At 50.8% G+C, this 17,498-nt stretch overlaps 1 protein-coding gene across 1 annotated transcript in view; it reads left to right on the top strand.

Moving 5' to 3' along the window:
- The first annotated feature begins 3,775 nt into the window (after nt 1-3,775).
- Atp2b4 (ATPase plasma membrane Ca2+ transporting 4) overlaps nt 3,776-17,498 on the top strand; it is a 108,253-nt gene continuing 94,530 nt past the window's right edge. The window contains exon 1 of the mRNA XM_042681400.1: nt 3,776-3,836. The gene's annotated coding sequence lies outside the window, so the exon portion shown is untranslated. The remainder of the gene's footprint in view (nt 3,837-17,498) is intronic.

The following is a 17,498-nucleotide window of genomic DNA, read 5'->3' as shown; positions in this document are numbered from 1 at the left end:
ACTTACTGTGCTCACTGCTGAACTGAGCTTTATTCTCTGACTGATCTTCAGTTCACAAATCCTAGGGAAGGATGTTATTGATTGAGCCTGGGTCAGGATGGGGTGGGACCTCTAATACAGTAACCGCTCCCGTCTTAACTGAGAGGAGAAGGAGCATCTTGAAGAAGCCCTGGATCTGGGCCTGGGGAAGAGAGCTGAGGGGATATCCAAGTAGAAGTGATGCTGTCTGCCTCCAAAGGAGTCAGGAAAAGGATGAGGGGGGGCTAGGGGACTCTACCAGATGTCAGGCAGAGGGACAGACAGAGAGACATAGACATATTCTGTGAACATCTAAGGGAGACAGTGCTACTTTCCCCTTTTTGGTGCTTAGATAGAGACAAGAATCTCATGGACTTTTCTTTGTGGGAGCTGGCTTTAAACCATACTCCTCAGATCTCAGCCTCATAAGTAGCTGGGATTACACGTATCAGGCATCATTACCCAGTTTGGCTGCATTCTCTGAGCACTATCTGAGGTCACCCTGACGTACGTGCATCCAGGGATCAGGCAGAGAAGGTAGGGTAGGGCCCTCCCTCCCTCTGGCTCTAGAAGGGCAACTCTACTTTCCCACATCTAGTGGTTATTTTTATGGATGGATTTATTTTTAACCCTTGTCAACTTCAAAACTGCTGCAGGAAGAACAAGGCACAGGGCCTTCTAGGCTTCCTCAGAACACAGGCTCCAGTGGCTACACCTTGGCCACCTTTCCTACGCTGTCTACAAGGGCTTGGGGGTGGGAGGGGAGCCTTCTTCTAGCCTATAAGCCCCCAGCCAGGAGCAGGGGAACATTGTCTAAAAGATAGAAATCACTATTCAGATGGGGTGTCATCAGAGCCCATTCCCAGTTACACACACACACACACACACACACACACACACACACACACACACACACAGAGTGCTTGTCTCCTTTGAACACAAAGTTAGAGGTTGAGGAAAGGAGGAAAGGATCTGGCCTATCAATAATAACCACCTATGAGAGGTCATTATTCCCAGCTCCCCTCCCCCTTCACACAGGCCAAACAACCAAAGCTGGCTTCTCCTTTAACAGGACCACACAAGTCCCGCAAGACAAGTAGATTGGATAATTAGACAATGCCTCCACTGACCACTACAGACAAGCCTAAAATACACTTTCATACATTTAAAGAGTCCTTTCAGAGACTGGCTCTTGCCTGAGATGCAACTGGGTGCCCAAATGTCAAGGTGTTGCCATCAGCAGCTAGCCAGACAAGCCAGAAACTCCACTGAGCTGATTTCTGTCCTTTCCCATGTCTACCCCAACAAACGATTGGAGCTCCTGAAGTTGGACCTAATCCATCTGACAGGGTTACCATCTATCTTCCAATAAAATCTCTGTGGAAGCAAAAGGAACTGGAGAGCTGCAAAGGTCCCAAACACAAATGAGAACAAATTTCACCTGCAATGTCCTCTGAGTACCTTTTGAAGGTGAGATTTCTAATTCCAGGAAGAAAGTACTGTTTGGGGAATGATCATGGATGGCTTCCGGTTGAGGGTGTCCTTAGAAATCTTCCCTCACCCTTGCAGCTTGCTTTCAGCTACACTGGGCTGGGCTAGAGGAGAGGCACTAGCATGGCCAGGGACTTATTTTGGATTTTATTCCCAAGATAGAGGATAGCAGGCAATCTCCTCCACACAGAGAACTCTAAGTACTGAACTAGCCCAGCTCAGATTCCAAAATAGTTTCTTTACTTTTGTCTGTTTAACTTTCCCTGGCTCTGAAATAGGAGGTAAAAAGGAACAGGAAATAAAGGCATAGGAAACAAAAAGAGGAAAGAAAGAACCCAAAGAATAGGAAATTAAGGAGGGTGTGGGGTCTCGTCTACTTGCCTTGGCTCTGCAGCGCAGGGAGGGAGGGCAAGGAGAGGCCTAGGAGGACAGATGAGATTCGATGGTAGAATAAGATCAAAGAGCTCAAAACCCTATTTAAAAAGCTGGAAAGCCAGACACTATAATCCTAGCTACTCAGGAGGCTGAGATCTGAGGATTCTGGCAGGAAAAGTAATCACCCAAAAAGCCAGAAGTGCAGCAAGTGCTACAGCATCAGCCTGGAACAAAAAAGCTAGGGGAGACTGCAGAGTGCAGGAAAGTCCACAAGACTCTAATTTCCAATTAAATCACCCCAAAAGCAGAAGATGGAGCTGTGGTTCAAGTGGTAGAGCACCACCAGCCTTGAGCAAAAAAGCTAAGGGAGAGTGTCTGGGTCCTGAGTTAAGACCCTGGTACCTGCACCAAACTAAAAAGGCTGGGAAGTTGGAGCTGGTCACTTCTTGGCATGATTTTACAAGCACAACCTGTGAGATCTGGTTAGCTTCCCGCAGCAGGGAAACGTGTTGCTGAGGTGGGGGCGGGAATGTATCGTGAAGGTGCGTGTGTGTGTGTGTGTGTGTGTGTGTGTGTGTGTGTGAGACAAACGTGTTGGTACTTGAAAGCTTTTACGGTTCCATGCAGGATCTATGGGTGGCACTGTTGCTCAATGCTGGTGGGTGTGTAGGTGCGGGGGTGTGATACAGTTTACCGGTGTGTACAAGTGTGCAGGGTTGTCTGTGCGTGTGCAAATGGAAATGTGGGCCACCGCATGACCCCGGGAGGAGCTGGGTCTGACTTGGCCTTGGAGCCTGGCTCGGCCTTTAACTCGATTTCTAACCTTGGGCCAGCAACTCAATTTTCTCCACTCCAAGAGGAGGGTGGGGTAAGAACCTTTCCAGATCGTCCTGAGGGTTAGCAACCTGGCTGTAGGATCTTCAGAGTCGGTGTAGCCGGCAGCCATGCTGTGCTGTGCGGGGACAGGGACGCGGGGCGGGGGGGGGGGGGGTGACCCCTGTGTGCCACGTGGATGCAGAGGCGAGAATGCGGGAGCCCCGGAGCCGTCCTCCCCGCCCCCGCCTCAGCAGCAGTGACAGCAGCAGGATGCCGGGGAGACGTCCACGAGGCCGCGGCCCCCTCGGGGCTCGGGGTCGCGGTCTCCGAGGCTGTCAGGCCGGTAGGAAGGAGCTGCAGGAAGCCTAGGGTTTGCAGACGCTTCCTTCATTTCCCTTCCCCGCAGCTACGGTTGAACACCGCCGCCCACATCCACCCCACACGTCCACCCACCCCACCCCGGCGCTGCTGCCTTCCACAAGTGAGGGCCCGCCCGACCCGCCAGCGCGGGAGGAACCAGCCTGGCTCCCCGGTCCGGCCCATGCCCCCTTAAGACGCCCCCGAGAGGCCGTGGCCGCCGAGAGCCGAGCGGGCGGCGCCACCTTAAGAGCAGAGTAATATTCTGGCGCGGCGCCAAGCTCCGCCCCGTCCGGGCCCCGCCCCCGCGGCCGGGCCCCGCCCCCGCCCCGCCCCGCCCCGCGGAGCTGGGGAGCCCGAGTCTGGCCCGAGTTGGCCGGAGCGGTTTCCATGACAAGCGTTTTCTTCAGAAAGCGCCGCCGCGGAGACGGTCCGGAGCCGCGGGAGGGTGGGAAGGGGCGCGCGAACTTCCCGGGGAAGCATCGCTGCGGGGAGAGCGCGGGCAGAGACAGCGCCCCACGCCGGCCGGGCTCCCCGCACGCGTTCTCTTCCAGGAAGGTCCCCCGGGTCTGACGGCAGGGCCGGGTGGCGGGGAGACCCAGCCCACTCCCGGGCTGCCGTGCGGGACCGGCGGGAGCCGCCGCCGAGCCCGCGCCTCCAGCGCGGCGGCCGCCCGCGGGGAGCCCGGCGGGGGGGGCTCCCCGCCCAGCCCAGCCCTCCATGGAAACCCGCCCGGAGAGTCCGGCCGGCGGACGCCCGGACCTCTGCTAGACGGCGAGGTAGGCAGGCGGCGCGCGCCCGGACGCTGCGGGGGGCAAACTTTCCGCCCGGCTCCCCGCGGCTGCGGAAGCTGCGGGGCTCTGGGGCCCCTGCGGTGCGGGTCGCGGTGCGGGAGGTTGTTTGTGGGAAATCCGTGTGCGCGTGCACGGGTCCGCCGGCGCCCGTCGCTCGTCCCCGGCCTCAGTTCTGAGCAGCCACGCGATCAAACAAGTGATGTATTTTTCTTCTCGTAGTTCGTGTCGCGCCGGGCCCGCGGCCCGGGGGCGGGGGGGGGGGGGGAGGAAGGCTGACTGGGGAAATGGAGGGATGTGTTTTCACACTCACAGGGAGCTGGGGGGGGGAGCGTTTTAATTCCCTGCGTCCGCCCTCCCCCTCCCCTCCCCTCCCCTCCCCCTCTGGCTTGGGAATGAGACGCAGAATGGAAAACTGTTGCAAAAAATATTTTCCGCGTCTGTTCGTTCCCTTTCTCAAAAGCCGGAAAGAGAGATGGGGAGGAGGGGAGGGAACCAAGGGAGAGATCTTCATGGGGGTGGGCCGGGGAATAGGGGGGTCTGGGGCGGGAGGGTTGATGGGATGGAGAAGTTGGGGGTGGTGGGGAAGATTTGAAGCGCCCCAATGTCATGTCTTCACAGAGAAACCTCAGTAATTCCTCTCTGCTGCTTACAAAACATCCTCAGACTTTGACGGCTATAATTAGCTGTGGAAAAAGCTGGGAGTTCCCTGTACTGCTGTTGTTTGAGTGTGAGCACCCCGGAACCAACTGTACGAGTGTCTCTCAGGACACCGCCCCGGGCATCTCCGGGCGTCCCCCAAGGGGAGGCAGGAGAAAGGGTGGAAGTTGGAAAGTTTTGTTTGGTTGTTTCAAGGCTAGAGACTTGGGAGGCTGGTTGGAGTGGGCTGCAGGCAGGCATTCTTGATAGGGCCCCCAACTGGCTTGCTGGAGAGCTAGATGTTAAGGCTGGGATTTTGTCCTTTTGTGCGCTCGCTTGCGCTCTTGCGCTCTCTCTCTCTCTCTCTCTCTCTCTCTCTCTCTCACACACACACACACACACACACACACACACACACACTCTCTTGGCTCCCTCCTGGTGGAGGAGGTGGCCGCACCCTTATACCAGGGGTCAGGCCTCACACCCATCCACCTACTCCAAGGGTACCCATTGCTCTTTTTCTACCTAGATGTGGAGGGTGAGGGAGGGGCTGGCCAGCCTCCTCCTGGGCAGAGTAGGTGCTGGCCAGCCCGGGGCACCTCCCTCCTGGGCATTTCTACCGGATTTCCAATAACTTGCAGCCATGATGCTGGCGCCTGCTGGCCTGATAGTGGGGTGTCAAATGAAGAAGCACTCCGCTGCATCTGTGATACAGGGAAGGAGGGAGGGAAAAACAAAAAACAACAGCCCGAAAGCCCATTCTACAGCGCCTCCTCTGGGTGGGGTGTCTGGCAGGGAGTCTTCACATCCTCTCCCTCCATCCTTTGCACTGCCCTCCCCCCCTCCCCAAAAGAGCTCTTCCTCCCGCAGGCCCTTCCTGCTGCAACCCTCTCCTGGCTGGGGGTTCCCCTTACCTGGAAGGGAGGAGACCTGAGCCATTCCTGGCTGAGACAGGCTTGGAGAGGGAAACTAAGGGTGAAGGGGACTGGGTGGAGAGGATTTAGGAGAAGGTCCCCAAGAGGCTGTGACCCTCCCCCCCCACACCTTTTACACCCCCCACCCCCACCCTCCACCCCCCACCCCCTGCTGGTGAGCTAGGCTATCCTTGGAGAGGAGGCTGTATAGGGTAGGAGGGGGGATAGCCTGTTGGTAAGAGTGCTGGGGGAGGGGGCAGGTCCTGGGCCCTGAGGGACTCTCTGTGGGGGGGTGAAGCTAGAGGTCCAGCTCACGTGCTTGTGCTTGCAGGAATAAGCAAAGACCTGGCTAGAAGCCCATGGGAGACTGGGAAGGCTGTCTGCTAGAAGGCCTGGGCGCCCCCCACCCCAACCCATTGTCCTTTCCAGGTGTGGGGTGAGGGATGTCACCGCACCCCAAGGTTAGACAGCGCCACCTCATTGCAAAGTGGCCTTCCCCAAGAGGGAATTAATGGCCTTGTCGGAAGGGGTGGGGATCCCTGCTCTGCCTGGGGAGTCCCCATCCTTCCTGCCTCAGCTGGCAAAGGTACAACCCTGAAATCACTCAGCTCCGCCTCCGCCCTTCACGCCCCTCCCCTGCTGACTCCCTCCCTCGTTCCGGTAGCCTGCCTTCCTCCTTTCAGGACCCTGACTGGGTGTCAGTGTGACTTGGGGAGGGCTTCCCGACTCGCTGGCAAGCCTGTGAGCCCCTGCTCCGTGGCCTTGAGTCCTGGGCCTAGGATGGTGCAGAAATCCTCACCCCGCAGGGGTCCACGGGAGAAGGGGCTGGGAAGGGGGGGGGTCACTGCAGCAAACCCACAGCCCCCCATCCCTCTGCAGCCTTTGCAGCCCCCTCTCCCCTTCTGCAGAGCAGGGGTGGGGGGTGGGGGGATATCAGAGCTGGGGATCTGGGGTTTCCTGCCTTGGGCCTGCCACGCCCCAGTCCTTCTTTGGGACCTCTGCATCTCTAGATTCAAGGTGAAGTCCCTAGCAGTCCCAGCGCCCAGCAAGGTGCACTTGAGAAAAGGAAGGGCCGCATAGATGAGCCTGGTATCATCCACATCCGGGGGTGTTGAGGGGAGCCCTAACTGGCTCTGTGATCTTCAGCTTCCCCTCTGCACACCAGGAAGCCTGCTCCCCACAGTCACTGTTAGGTGTGGGGAGTGGCTGACTCCCATCTGTGAGACTGTCAGAAGAAAACCAAAAGGGGAAGCATCTAGAAGTTGCCCAGGTTACAGGTGCTGGAAGACCAACGGTGGCCTGGGTGGCCTAAGGTGGCCCATCTAAGTTGCTGGGCAGAAAGGTCGGGAAGCCTTCTCCATCCACCCCACTCTCTTTCTGAAGGGGGCGGGGCCGCTCAGCTCTGCCCCCTGTCAGCAGTACAAGCCTCAACCTGAACTTCCCAGTCAGTTCCTGCTCTGCCCTGGGCGCTTTTGTTACAAGCTCCTGGCCTTGGAAACCAGCACCCACATCAAGAGCCAACCCTTCCCATCCAGGATAGAACATTCCAGAGCCTCTAAACTCAGGAAGGAGAGAAAAAATTAGGTTCATTCTTGGCCACCCAGAACAAGAAACAAGTATGGTGATCTTGCAGGAGAGAGCCCTAGGCCTGCCTTCTCTAGGATAATTGAGCCCCCCCCCCCCCCCCCCCCCCCGTCTCCACTCCCCCCTTGACGTTCATAGTTCATAGTTATTTTAAATTGTCATATGAAAGTTTTGATACATGTACACATTGTGTAACACGCAAATCAAAGTAAATGTTATTCGTCACGAAAATTCATAATCACTACCTCTTGGCTCTTTTGAAATAGACAGTTATGGTTTAGTCTCTAGAGATTGTTCAGTGAAATACCAGAACCTTTTTTTTTTCTAGTGTCAGTACTGGGGCTTGAACTCAGGACCTCACTCTCTTACTAGGCTTTTTCCGCTCAAGACTACCACTTGAGCCACAGTTCCACTCAGAACTTATTTCTCCTAACTCTTAGGACCTATGATCAGCCCCTATTCATCTCCCTCCCTCCCCCCCAGCCTCTGGTAACCACTTCCATGCTCAGCTCCTAGAAGATCAGCTAGCTCTTCCCAAAGAGGGGAGATCTTGCCATACATATCTGTGTATGGCTTATTTCACTTAACACGACTTTCAGTTCCTTCAGTGTTATCCCACATGACAGGCTGGTTCCTTCCTTATAGCTCAATAATATTCCATAGTGCGTATGAACCACATTCCCTCTACCCAGTTACCAGCTGATGGACACTTAGTTGTTTCCATCTCTTAGCTTTTGTTAGTAGTTCCCCAGTGAACGTGGTACAGATGTCTCTTTGACACACTGATTTCACTTCCTTTGGATACATACCCAGTGGTAGGATTGCTTGATCATATGGTAGTTCTATTTTTAATGTGTGTGCTAGGCGGGTGGAGCTGGAACCCAGGGCCTTATGCATACCGGGCAAGCACTCTGCCACTCCCCAGCCCTATTTTTAATTTTTTAAAAAACCTCCATGCTCTTTTCTATAAGGCATGCTTCATTTCCCCTTTTCTGTAAGTCAGAGGAATGAGCAGGGCCTGAGGATGGCATCCACGTGGATGGTATGGAATGATTTGTGCTCTGTCTTCTGCTAGTATCTCTTTCTGCCTCCTCTTTCCCTTACGTGGCCATTCTTGTTCCACTGACCTATTTTCCTCTGCATGTGAAACAGAAAAGCCAGGATTCTCCTTCTGCCTCCATCTTCAGTGTCTACTCCACATGAACTTGGATGGAGGAGGGAAACTAGGTGGCACTTCTTAGAACCACAACCAAGTCTTCCTGGTCAGGGAAGAGGCTGTGTAATGGGGTATGAGGGTGAGTGATCGAGGAGAGAGGAGAGGAGAATGTGGTATGGAGGGATGGGTTGTTTTCCTGTCTTCTGCCTCTGCTTTCTCCTCTGGTTTCATACATAAACTCCTGGGAAACGCTGGGAACGATGAACTAGAATGGGACAAATGAAACCATGTTCTGTTGCCTTCCTGACATCATTTAGGGAAGGCTCGGGGTAGTGCCATGTTTGATACACAGGTTAACAACATTCTGTTAGGTTCAAAGAAAGTTCTCTGCTCACACTTCATAAGGTCCAGTGATTTGCAGAATTGGTGGCAGGCATGCAAACTAGCACAATCCTCAGGAGATTAAATTAGCAATATTTAACAGACTATACGTGCATTTACCCAGCAATCCTACTCATAGGAATTTATCCTGAAGATACACAATCAAAGACCAGGAAAGATGTAATGCAAGGTAATGCTTCTTTTTTTTTTGTTATTTGTTTCTGTTCTTGTGCTGGGGCCTGAACTTAGGGCTTGGGTTCTGTTCCTTAGCTTTTTGCTCAAGGCTGGTGCTCTACCACTTTAGCAACAGCTCTACTTTCAGCTTTTTGCCGCTTTACTAGTGGTAAGAGTCTTGTGGACTTTCCTGCCCATGCTGGCTTTGGACCACAATCCTCAGTTTTCAGCCTCCTGGTGTGAGCCACCAACACCTAGCCCATGTGGTTCTTACACCAGAAAGAGCTGGAAGCAGTGCCTCATGCCTGAGTTTTCAAGTACTGCTTCCCACTGGAAGAAACCAATGTTTCTTGGAAAATGACCCAAATTCAACACTGGAAAGGTTTGAACCAGGCTGTGCCAGAAAGCTCCTGTGGAGCACACCAGAGCCACTTTAAGGAGCTCCAGACAAATGGGGGCCACACTCAGAAACAGATCATGATAACACAGTGAACAAAAAGAGATTCCACTGCCTCCTGTTTAGAGGAGGCAGGGAGAGCAGGAAGGGAAAAGTTAAACCAAATGCCAACTAATCAGGTATAGAAGTACAGAACTTTTTAAAAGTTAAAGTGTTGGCCCATATCTGTAATCCCAGCTACTTGGGATGCTATAAGATCATGAGTTTGAGGCTGGTCTGGACAAAATAGCAAGACATTGACTCAAAAAAACCAAAACTTTTCCTTCTTCATTACTTGCTCTGAGAATGGATTGTTTTCATATATCTGTACGGTTGTTACATGACCTTGAAGGGTTGACCTTTGATCATTGTTATTAGTGTACATTAATTGTACAGAGGGGTCCTACCATGTTATCCCACACGCCCTGCATATCAACCCTCAACTGCTGCTCTCTCTTTTCCCTTAGTTTTTATTTTTTTTGGGGGGGGGGTCCGGTCGTGGGGCCTGAACTCTGGGCCTGAGCACTGTCCCTCAGCTCTGCAGCTCAAGGCTAGCACTCTACCACTTGAGCCACAGTGCCACTTCCGGCTTTTTTCTTTTTGCTTATGTGGTGCTGAGGAATGGAATCCAGGGCCTCATGCATGCAAGGCAAGCGCTCTACCACTGAGCCACCTTCCCAGCCCTCCCTTAACTTTTAATTGAAAAATAATGATACATATTTGTAGAGTACCCAGAATGATGCTTCTATATATGTATATATTAGAGCTATTAATTCAAGATGACTAACATATCCATCATCATATATTTATCTTCCTTTTGTACATGTTACATGAATGTTTGAAATCTGTTCTCAGAAGTTTAAAAATATACATTATTATTAACTATAGTCACCATTAACTATGGTGTCACCACCAATGTCTTAGAAAGGCACTAACCCTGCTCCTCAGGGCTCCACCCTCATGATCTTATTTCCCAAAGGTCCTATAGCACTTCCTAATGCTTTGAATTGGGTATGAGGTAGGGGTGGGGTTACCACAAGCATTTAGTCCAGAACACCACATATGAATTCATTATTTAAGTCTTGACAAAAGAAAAAAAATCTTTAAAGAAGATCCACTACTTGACACCTCAACCAAGTGATCAAGCCTCAGCAGTAGTGGGACCAGCAACTGAACCTCCCCCAGGAGGCTTAATCTTCAATAAAAGCTCTAGTTTAAAAAAAAAAAAAGTTCATCTTGGGATACAGATGTGGTAGGCCATAGAGAGTCTGTCTAGCAAGGCCTAGCAAGGCCCCGAGTTCAGAAACTCCAGTACTGACCCCCCCCCCCCCCAAAAGTTTATCTTGGATCTAATTTAGAGAGACAAAAGAGAAATCAAGACTGTGATCCAGTCTAAATAAAAGCTAACTAAGACTTTTCAAAAAAGCAGATGTCATAAAAAGATAAAAATTGTGTCTCGAAAGGTAAGGGTAGAAACTTTCTAGCCAAATGCAACACATAAAATAATTGGATCCTGAGCCAGACACCACCACCACCAAAATCCTAGAACCATTGGGAACCCTTCAATAGAGGAATTAGATAATAGGCAATAAGTTTTTTAGGTGTGATGACGGTAAAAGAGTTTCATAAGGGAATATTCTCATTTTCAGGGATTTCATAGAAGTATTTAGGGCAAAGTGCCTGCAAGTTATTTGAGATCATCAAGAGTGTGCATGCCTGCATATATACAAGAGAACAGGCAGTGTTAATAATCCAAATTGGTTAATCTAAATGAAGGATCTATGGTTTGTTGGGCTAGCTTTTGAGCATTTGAGGTTTGGCATTTTTATATACTAAGACAGGAGACAAGGACAACACCAGGAAAAAACACTAGATGATTCCTGGACTCTTGTCATCCATCCCCCAAGTCTTACTCTCCCAAGGGCTTCTAGAATTACTCATGCTTTTTGAGGATGGTCCCAGGTTGTAAGAAGAGGGCTGTATCAACAGCCAGAGGTGGTTGTTCAGCATCCATGATTGTTCCCTTGGAGGTTTATAAATAAGTGGTTCTTAGGAAAAACTCACTGGACCTGCCCAAAGCCTTATACCTGGCTAAGCTGGACCTTCCAGTACCCCCTTGGCCAGGACAGTGTATTAGTAACCAAAATAATTTTGTTGCTATTCCCCCCTCCCCCAGCCTGGTTCTGGCTTTGGAGAGAGATAGGGTTTCAGGGATGTTCTCCTCTCTTCCTGCAAATCCTGGGGTTAGGCCCAGTGTTACTTAAGACTCTTCATGTGCTGGGAAGGTGGCTCAGTGGTAGAGCATTCGTCTTGCATGCTCAAGACCCTGGGTTCGATTCCTTAGCACCACATAAGCAAAAAGAAAAAAGCCGGAAGTGGCACTGTGGCTCAAATGGTAGAGTGCTAGCTTTGAGCTGAAGAGCTGAGGGACAGTGCCCAGGCCCAGAGTTCAGGCCCCATGACCGGACCCCCCCCCCAAAAAAAAAAAAAAAAGACTCTTCATATAGGACAGAGCTATGGATCCTTCAGTCTTTCCCTTCTGTCTTTCCAGGAGCCTGCTGGAGCAAGACAGACAGACATTGGAAGGGGAATAGACAGAGAGGGGCTTGTTCCCAGGGCTGTGGGACTGCCATGGGTGAGGGACTATGACCAATGCTGGGCATTCTCTCTGTCTCTATTGGTCTTTCTCTCTAATGTTACTGGAGTCTGATTCAGGGTCTTATACTTGCTAGGCAGGTGTTCTATTACTTGAGCAATGTCCCCAGTCCAGATCTAGACTCTATGTGCTGTCTGACCTTGCCGGAGGATGGGGATACCATTTCTGACGCAAAAGCCTCAAGGCCCAAACTCCTAAGATAAACCCTATTTACCCTAGAATCTAGAGTGGTGCTGAGCAATCTGCGCCTTAGTCTTCTATCTTCTACCATGAGAGGAGTCCAGAAAGGACCTGCATTTCTTGAAATTTGGGAAGAAGAACTTCCCTGAGGAAGTACTTAATTCTGTATTTCCAAGGTCATGGTTCTGTCCTGTTCTAAAACGGGAGCTAAAAGTTCCAGCTAGAGGTAAGGTCCTCACTCAGCTTGCTGTCTCTTTTAAGGGACATGAGCCCTCAGAGAGTCATTTGGTTAAACCATATGAAACTGCCAATAGGCTACCATTTTCAGCCAATAAAAGGTGACTTCATATGGTTCAACCTGCCATTAACATTATTAGACATTAGGAATTAAGGATTTTATTCAGTGCTATAGTCCGGAGAGGTTAGATCTTCATCTGAACTGTGGACTGCATTAGGAGAAATTGTGTAAAATTGCCAACTACTAGGCCAGCGGGCCTTGTCTCTCAATCCAGACTTTTGGTGCTGGAAATAGACAAGTAGCCCAAGCCCGTGTACAGACTCTGATTGAGATCTTCTCACAAGCCTTCCTGGAACTGGCCAAAGGTAGAGGAACACGCCATGCATCTATTCCCAATTATTCCTCTGTCCTGAATGCCTGGCTGTTTGTGTTTGCAGCTAAGGCCAAAGGAAACTTTTAATTCCCAACCCATCCCCTCTCTTTTCCCCAAATCTAGTGGCGGATAGGATTCAGAACACACACACACACACACACACATACACTCTCTCTCTCTCTCTCCCTCCTCCTCCTCCTCCTCCTCCCCCCCACCCGCCCCCCCTCCTACTCACTTGAAGCCACACAGGACCCAAGGACCCTAGTACTTCCTTAGGGAATGCTGGGAGCTTGAAGAAGTGTTTGTGGGAATGGACCAACCAGAATTTAGCAGGATTAAGCTGGAAATGGTTCTTGGAGGAGATGATCCCAAACAGGCTTTGGAGGAGGAGCAGGATAGATGGATGGAAGGGTGGTGAGGGGAAGGAGAGGTTGGAGGGAATACTGCACTGCTGCCTTCCGTGCCTGAGCATGATGGAGAGTCAGAGGCTCTGGCAGGTGAGGGAGGCTGTAGACTTCCACCCGCTGGACCACTGGACTGGCTCCAGACCTGTCTGAGCCAGCGAGCGCCGCCTGTGTCGCGGGCGGGATGGCATCTGGCCTCAGCTGCGGCCGGCTGGCTGGCTGCCTGCTCTCATGGTGCCATTAGGATGATGTGTCCTCCCTGCCGTCTGTACCACTGCCGTCTGTGTGGGGCACACTCGTCGGCATCTGTTAGAATTTGAGGCCAGGCACAGCTGGCCTCTGAACATCCAGGAGCTTTCTGACCTTGCACACTGCACAGGCAGGTCAGTCTTCAGGCTCTGGGTTGACAGGAGGGCGACGGGGGATGGCTTATTTTGTTGAGCCAGCATGTGAGATATGGACCAAATTGGAAAATCAGTTCCATTTCCTTTTTTCACAAATGAGCAAACTGAAACCTAGAGATTTGCCTAAGGACATGGGGACATAGCCAGGGCTGGAACCCAGATCATCACCAAACCTCCCTGGTACCCAGCGTCTCTCCCCGCCTCACGTGGAGAGCCATTCCTGCCCCTTGGAGGAAGATGTGTGGTGCAGGTGGTCATGTGTTGTGAACATGTTGAAGAAAGATGCTGGAAACTGTAAAGCCAGGATGCTGACACAGCACAGGGTTGCTTGGATTATTAACTGTCCAGATCATTATTAGCACTGGAGAAAATGTAGATGAGAAGACTTCTGGGTACCGCCCTCTTCCACACAGCGTCCAGTGGAGCTGGGTTTCTGCTTCTCCAGTTATTCTCACACAGGGAGCTTTTGAGCTGGGAGAAATCAGAGAGCAATCGAGAGGGGGAAGCAGGCATCCTGGGAAGGGGTGGGCAGGGCCTTCCTCCTGCCTGGGTATCCCTGGCCCTGCCCTTTCCTCTGGGCGTGGCTCTTTTACAAGGTCATAGGAAGTGCAGAGGGGAAGATCTTCACTTCTTTCTTGCCAGCTGACTAAGCCAGACTGACCACTGACTCGACTCGGCCCTGGTTTGGGGTCTAGGAGTCAACAGGGCGGGGCCACCCTAGTGTGACAGCGTGTGCTGATTTTATATGGCGACAGCCAAGCTGTCATTCATATGCTTGCTCGTTCACTCCTGTATTTATTCAATGGATGTGAAATGAGTGCAGACCATATGTCAACCGCTGTATTGGGCTGGGGAGAAGTGGTTCCCCAAGAGGCCGGGAGGGGCATAGGGGCTGGCCTGCAGTTCAGGGAAGCCTTTTCTGTGCAAGGCCCCTGCTGTGGCAATGTTCCCAAGAATTTCCCTTTGTTTGTCTGGTGAGCACAGTTAACTCCTGATTTCAGGGAGTTAAGACACCCCTGAGCTGGGAAGGGCTTTAGATTCCACTGCTGGGCCCCTGGGGGCTACTAGGGGCTGAGGCAAGGTGAAGGATCTAGCCCTGCCCTCTGCTAGAGAAAGACTCCTTGTGGACCAGGCTGTGGTGCTGAAGCTGGGTGTGTGTCCAGCCTGGTGGAGTCATTCCTCAGGATGAGATCTCAGCATTGCCTGGCTAAAACTCCTGCCATGTCTGGATCCTCTGATGGAGGAGACAGATGCAACATCTCTGGGATGCCCAGAAAGGGTATATAGGAATCAAAAGTCAATTTCCAGGAAGCCTCCAGTTTTTCTCCTCCAGCCCTTGCTTTTCTCTTCAGCCCCTCCACCCTTCTTTTGGAGGCAGTGTTGTATGAAGGAGTGGATTCAGCTTTGAACAGTACATCCTGGACATATGTTTACTGAACCTCAGTTTTCTCTTCTAGAAACTATATTTGACTCACGTCTAGAATCCAAGCTATTCGGAGATTGAGATCTAACCATTGAGATTCAAAGACAGACCAGGTAGAAGAGCCCACGAGGCTCTTCCCTCCAATTGACCACCAAAAAGCTGGAAGTAGGGTTGTGGCTCAAATGGTAGAGAGCCAGCCTTGAGTGAAAAGGAGAGAGTGAGGCCATGAGTTCAAGCCCCAGTACCAGCACCAAAGAGAAAGGATGCAAGGAAGGAAGGAAGGAAAGAAGCGGAGGGGAGGAGGGGGGAGAGAGGATGAAAGATAAAAACATTTCATTAACATGCAGGTGTTACATACAGGGATAGCTTACTGTGCCTCCCTCTTCTCCCCTGCACTCTCCATCCAGTCCCTCCTGTCTACTGCCCATCCCTGTGACCCCATTCCCCAGAGCATCCTTCTCTGTCTCACTCCCTGTGCCCCATCCTGCTCTTACCACGTCTACACAAGCACACAAGACCCAAGACAACACTTGTGCCTTAAATAACGACAGCAGTAGACGTCTTAATCTGAGTCCATGTTCACTGTGTGTTCAGAATGAAATTCAAATAATCTCTTTTCCTATTCCCAGTCAACAAAGAAGCCAATACTCATCCATCTTCATTTTATAGATTCATAAAGATATTCATAAAACAAGACCGAGGAACAGCCCTAGTCTAACCTATTTATGGATTTCCTCTCTCTATTGCTGACTGACTAGCTGACAAAAACATGGAGAGACTCAACAGCATTTATTGAATGTCGGCTTAACGCCAGCTGCTTTTCAATTATGTCACAACAACCACCTTCTGAGACAGGTATAGGATTTGTCTTAGATCATCTGGTTATAGGAACAGGAACTCTCCTGCACTTAGAGGAGCAGGAGAAAAGAACAAAGTTGCAGGGAAATGGTACAGAGCACTTTGGGAAACTATCCCCACACAAGGCCATGTCTTCTCTGGACTTCTGCAGCTTTGTCCACACCCACAGGCTCAGCTGCTTCGTCCATGTCTAGTGCTCCATATCAGTTCCCTCAAGCTCTGAGTCCAAATCCTCAGAAATGTGGATTGTCCTCCCCTGCTCCAGTTACCTGGGAACTCTTGGCAGAGGGTGGAGCCTAGTCAGACATGGCCACCCAGGCCTATCTCATCCACTGGGGCTTATGGGGTGCATGTGGGGTCAGGTGTTCCTGGATGGGAAAAGGACTGTAGTTGGGTTCATATCCACGTGGGCTCATCAGCATGGGCTCATCAGTGTCTTTAGGACACTGGTTTCCCAGGCTGAGACCTCTAAATTAAGAGGAAACAATTTATTCCAAAATCTATGGGTTTGTTCATTTTAGTTCGGTCTTGGGATCTTGTTTTTGTTGTTGTTGTTGTTTTCCTTTTTTGAGGTTTGTTTGTTTGGCAGTTTTGGGGGATAGGTAATCCACAGCTTAAGTCACACCTCTTACCTCTTTTTGCTTTTGTCATTGTACAAATGGGGACTTGCTTTTTGCCAGATCTTCCTATTTATGCTTCCCACACAGCTGGGATGACAGGCATACACCACTGTGCCTAGCTTTTTTTTTTTTTGGTTGAAATGGGTTCTTGTTAACTGGCATCTATTTGTGATCCTCCAGATCTCTGCCTTCTAATAGCTGTCATTACAGGTGTGACCCACTGTACCTAGTTATTTGGGGTTTTGGTGGTGGTGGTGGTGGTGATGGTGGTTTGTTTGTTTTTACTTGTTTGTTTATTTTGCTTTTCTGAGACTTACTAAGTGTCCGGATTGTTTTAAGTTCTTGCTGTGTAGCCCAGGCTGGCCTTCATGCACCACCATGTCCATGTGCTAGGCATTCTGTCGCAATTATCTTTAATCCTTACGACCCTTTATTAACATGCCAACATGTTATTGTACCCATTTTACAGGTAAGTAGGTCAAGCTCCCTCCCAGAAGTCATCTGGCTGATTGAGGCTGAGAGCTGACCCAGATCCACCTGACACCAAGGCCTGTGCCATGCTGCCTCCCAAAAATATATGTGTCCTTAGCACAAGGATCTAAATCATTTTTGTCCATTGAGCTTAAAACAGTCCTGGCACTAAAAATCCATTGCAGTACTGGGGGTGTTACTCAGTGGTAGGACACTTTGCCTAGCATGCATCAGGCCCTTGGTTTGACCCCTAAGTTTTGCAAAAAAATAAAGCCATGAAACAAACAAAAACTTTCAGATAGGCTTTCCCCAAATCAGGGAAGAAAGACATTTTTCTAGCCTTAGAGAATAGCCCACTAAAGTAAGTACAGTGTCTTTTGGATATGTTTCTTGTCCCTGACCCCAAAGTCTATTTTTATGGGGGGTGGGGTGGGCATTAGGAAGTAAATCAATGTAAAAAAGTCTAAGGAAAGTCTGGCGCTAGATTCCCCCTGTTTCCTATTTTGTAATTGGGGGAGCCCTAACAGGAAAACCTATTTCCTGGCACTTGGAAGAAGAATAGGGAGGTCCCATAGTGACAGAGAAAGTATGCCTATTTCCACAGGGTTTTCCACCCCAAGAATCAGAATTGACCAAATCCTGAATGTCTTTGAATATTTTTGTCTGTAGCATGTTCCTGGGTTCCAAATGACCAAGTTCTCCTTAATACCAGCAGCAACTGATTATTCTGGAAGAACAC

This window comes from Dipodomys spectabilis, unplaced genomic scaffold, assembly GCF_019054845.1.
Source record: "Dipodomys spectabilis isolate Male_0828 unplaced genomic scaffold, ASM1905484v1 ptg000069l, whole genome shotgun sequence".
Classification (NCBI taxonomy): domain Eukaryota; kingdom Metazoa; phylum Chordata; class Mammalia; order Rodentia; family Heteromyidae; genus Dipodomys; species Dipodomys spectabilis.
Note: the sequence above shows the minus strand (reverse complement) of the source record. Positions and strands in the feature narration are given on the sequence as shown.